We start from the raw sequence: 5,231 nt of genomic DNA on the forward strand, positions 1-5,231 counted from the left end.
ATATAATTATATATTCTCTAGAATGAAGTTAACAGATTGTTTGAGAAGCATGTTACTAATCACTAATTGGCAATCATGGTTTTAATCAATGATACTGTCCATAAATTTTTTTAAAGCTATATGCAGAGACAGCTAATATTTCCCTGGTTGATGCAATAGTCTACCAAACTGGTCGTCAAGTAGATTTTCTCTATGTGTCTTACATTGTTGCATATTCTATCTTACTTAAATGTACTAGGATGGTCATGATTTAAAACAAAAAAAAAACTGAATATAACAACGGTTTGTGAGGATGTGAAGATTTTGGAACCCTCATAGATTGCTTGTAGGAGTACATAATGGTGCAGATGCCATGGAAAAATAGTTTTCTAGTTCCTCAAAAAGTTAAACCACAGAATCACCATATGATCCAGTGAATGCACTCTTAGGTATATATCAATAAGAATTGCAAACTAGTGTTCAAATAAAAGCCTATATATTAATGTGCATAGCAGCACTATTCATGCTAGCTGAAATGTGGAAAAAATGCAAATGTCCATCAACTGATGAGTATACATAGAAACATATACACATAATGGAATACTACTCAGTCAGTAAAAGAAGTGAAGTACTAATATATGGTAAACATTATGAACCTCAAAAAGATTATGCTCAATGAAATAAGCCAGAGAGTAAATGTCACATATTGTTTGATTTCACTTATATGAACTATTCAGAATAGGTCAATGCATAAAGGAAAAAGCAGATGAGAGGTTGGCAAGGCCTAGAGAAAAGGGGGAACAGGGGAAAGAAGGAGTGAGTGCTTACTGGATATAAGGCTCTCTTTTGATATGAAGAAAATATTTAGGAACTAGATAGAAGTGTTGGTTGGACAACACTGCAAATGTACTAAATGCCTCTGAGTTGTGTACTTTAAAATGGTTAATTTTATTTTCTGTGAATTTTACCTCAAAAATGTGAAATGAACTCTGTCTTATTGGTTCAGCTGGGAAGTGTACTGACTCCTTTAAAAGGCAGTAGGCAGTCATCATTCATATTGCTTTCATGGAAATTTGTTTTTCAACAGTGAGGTTTACATTTTGCATTTCTGAGATGAATTTGGTTTAGGAAGCAGAATACAGAAAAAAAAACTTCTAGAGATAAAAATATGTATTTAAAGAAAGTATTCTTAGCTATTTCACAGAGTCAATATCAAGTTGAAAGTTTCCTTAGAGGCCATATAGGTCAACCTAATTCCTTATTAAAACTTAGATGTGTGTCATAGATCATGGTTGTTGAAAATCAATGGATCTAATACTTGTTTTTCTGTTTAACTTGTCTCATGTTGTGTTCCACTGACAATATTCTGTTTTTATTCCTCAGATATGCATTTTATTTCATTTCTTGATTTCTTTGTGTTTTTGGTCTTTTTTCTTGGAATAGCTTTCTTACATTTGGCTATGTAGCAAAGTTGCTCCTCTTTCATGAACTAAGTCAAAGTGTCACTTCCTCAAGCTGACTTAGTTTCTCCTTCCTCTGTTGTACTTAATATATTGCACATGCAACTCTGCATGCACTTAGAACACTTATAATTGCATGCTTGTGTTTTCATTTCCTCCACTAGCCTGTGAGTTCCTTAATAGTATCTATACCCTTTTTCTCTGAACTGTTTGTAGTGGCTAGAAAAGTGCAGAGCCTATAAGAAGAGCTGAGAAAAGTTTGTTGAGAAACTTAATTACACAAATGACACTATAATATTGTTTTTCTTGGAGGAAGGAGAATTATGAAATACCATTGGAAATTCAGTGATATCTGAGGGTGGTTGTAGCTGCCATAGAATTCTTTTTGAGAATTTTAGCCACAAGGAAACCTGTCTCAAAGCCTCAATCATTTATCTCCTCCCAAGATATAATGTCTCTGCTGTTTTGTTCCCAGCTTCTCCATTTGAGAAAGGTTCCTGATTATTTGTGCTGGCAAAAGTATTTCCTGTAGATGCTCTTAATGTAAAATACAGCATTCTGAGATCATGGGATCTACACTGAAGAACTTTTTTTCTACTTGTATCTGCTGCCATGGCTCAATTGTTCTGAAGATTTGGCCACTTTTTTGTGACCTGATTTTCTCCAAAAAAGACAACTCCCTCATCCCTAGAGCCCTTGAAAGTCTCTAGAAGCTTTAGCAAGGCAGATGAGTCCGCCAACTTCAGCATTCTGCCAGTTTCCATCCTGTACATGTTTTTAACCCTCAGGGTAGAGTGAATGCCTGGAGATATTCTTTCATAACATTTGTTTGGCAAGAAAAACAGAAAAAAAATGACAGCAGCCAAGGGTCACAGTTTCTACATCCTGCAAGAATATCTTTAAGCATATTCTGCTTTTATTTTAGCAGAGTAAAAAGCTCAGAGCTTTGTACAACTCTTCACATTATTTTTTTATTTTTGTTTTTTAATTTGTGAGATAGGGGCTATCACAATTACAATTACAGATTGCTCATATTCTTCAAGTATGTTACATTTTAAAGTGTTAACTTTCTTCCTTTTTTCTATGTATCCTTCTACCTATGTTCTGCTTTCAATTTCTAAAGGAGGCACTCTAAATTGGGGACCACTGACCTTTAGTAACATCCATAGATGTGCTTCTAGAGATATAGGAAATTCCCTCAGGTTGTAATCTGTGCAAAACTATGTACTTTTTGTATGTGTGTTTTGTTTTTGAGAAATTGGATCCACACATTTCACTAGATCCCCAAAGTGGTCTAAAGTTTGTTCAGAACCATCATCATATATAAGCTTAAATGAATTTACTCTAAGGGAACACTTCAGAGAATAAAATTAGGGTCTTTGACCCAAAATGTTTTCTCTCAAGACAGCTCTCTTTCTTTACGGAATTCTTATGAAATGAGACTAGAATTTTCTGGATTGCTTTGTGATTGAATTCTCACACCTTGAGATTGAGTCTCCTTATTCAAGCTGCTGGAACTTACAGATCAGTAGCTAAGCTGTTGGAAGTCACATAAAAATCACCAGTTGTAGCTCCTAAAGGAGAAACAGCAAAGGAACTGTTGCTGGACTTATAAATCTTTTTCAAATATTTGAGGTCCAGTTGTTATTTGTAGGTTGCTGCAGAAAATGTTCCAGCATATTAATATCTGTGAATTTATATGTGTAAACCTGTGTACATTTCTTTATCAATCTGCATTTATTCAGCACTCTAAGATGATTTACACCCTCCCAGTCCCTGAACACCCTGAGGACAGAGTGTTACACATACTCCCAATTATTTATGCATAAAAATATGAGGTTTGGCCATTGGACCCACTGACATAGCTAAACATTTTTGGCCTCCTCACAAGGTAAAGAGTGGAGATGTGGCGGTTTGTGGACTTACATTCCATAGTCTGCACTGGTCTGTGGGGGAAGTGAAGAGTGGAGAGAAAAAGAGCTCCTTCAGCTTCTCAGGCAAACTCTCAGAGAAACAAAGTTTCATCCATTGAGGCACAACATCAGAATTGGGACATTTTCAGATTTTGTTAATTTTGACTTTTCATTTATGCCCTTAAGTCATCCCCTTTCCTAACAATGCTCCTTGTACATATGCTTGGTTTGACGGAGAAGTTGGATATGAAGTGCATAGATTTCATATTTGGTAGTTTTGTATCTATGTTCACATTCACCCAGACTTTATAGAATTTCTGCTTTCCTACAGCCTATTCATTGTCCAGTATTACCAGAATCAGGGTCTATGACTTATCCTATGGGTTCTCTGCATGTTTAATACAAAGCTCAGCATAAAATACTCAGTATGTACTAATTATTTCAATTTTCATATTAACTAGTGATTTCTGGTGATTAAAAATAATGTCTCTAACTCCACGAGATAGGGTGGTTGGATTTTAAATTTAAGATATAAAGCCAAATAACAGAGCTCATTGGTCAGGTGTGGCTTCTGTTCTTTGTGGTAGTCAACTCAGGTTGGATCTAGTTAGATTGGACCTGACCCTAATTAGAATGGACAAAGCTGAAAGCTTCTAGGACTTATTTTCTTTTACACCAGACTGACCTATTACCTTTCTGATGGTCATATTGAAACACAAAGATAAGAATTCAGTTTCCACAATTGTTCCACATGGTAAACTCGGTGTTATTTTAGTTCAAGTTAGTTCGACAGTATACAAGAAAGTTTTACAGAAGGGCAAATCATATACAATATTCTTTTAAAAAATATTTCTTTTATAGGATATTATTGACCATATGTTATAATATGAACTCTATTGGGACATGTATCTGTATTTGTTTTGTTCATTTTTGTATCCCAGTGAGTGAAACATTGCTTCCAGAGAGGAAGCTCAATAAAACTTTCCAAGTAGACTCAAACAATGAAGAGCTTACTGAGAAGCAACAATGTGCCTTATAAAGTAACATGTGCTCTGGAGATAAAAAGAAAAAAAATGAAAATGAAGCAATTCTTGAGTTTAGAATTCGCCTTAGAAGGTGAACAGATTCAAAACAATTATATTCTAAAGCACCCTGAGTGAGAATAGAAAGATTTTTTTTTGGGGGGGGAGGTGTGCTCTACTACTATTTCACTGGGTTAATTTGAATAAGTCACTTTATTTGGGAACATTATCTTTTCCTCAATCGAATACCATGAATTAGATAAATCTAGAGATTTGACATATGATAATTCTGTGTTTAGAAATGCAGAGGAATAAGAGTCACAGTGAGTTGTAATAGTCAAAGCATGTTAGGTAAAAGGTGGACCAGAAATGGCTTTGAAGAATGAGTGCCACTTAACTTCGTGGAGGGAAGTACTGCAAGAGTTTCAGGAAGAAGGACAATATATAAAAAGGCACAGGGTAAAACATGAATTTAACATAACTAGGACGACTTTAATAGTAGAGGATATGTTTTGGAGAAGAGGGAGGAATAAGGTTCCAGAGATAGTTGTGAAGTAGGTACAAAAAGTCAGAAAAGAGTTTTGGACCCATCCAGTCTTATATAAATTGTGTGTATATCCATTTAATCCTTAGAACAGTGTCTGGCACACAACTAAATGTGCCTGAATTATTAAATAAGTGTTTGTGTCTGAGGGAGACAAAAGAGGAAACAATAGAGGAGTGGAGGGGAAGGGAAGTGGGAGGAAAGGAGAGAGAGAGAGAGAGAGAGAGAGAGAGAGAGAGAGAGAGAGAGAGAGAGAGAGAGAGAGAGTAACAGTAATAGATCACAGTAATGGTGAAGGAGCAATAGAAGTAAA

The sequence above is a fragment of the Marmota marmota genome, unplaced genomic scaffold, assembly GCF_001458135.2.
Source record: "Marmota marmota marmota unplaced genomic scaffold, marMar, whole genome shotgun sequence".
Classification (NCBI taxonomy): domain Eukaryota; kingdom Metazoa; phylum Chordata; class Mammalia; order Rodentia; family Sciuridae; genus Marmota; species Marmota marmota.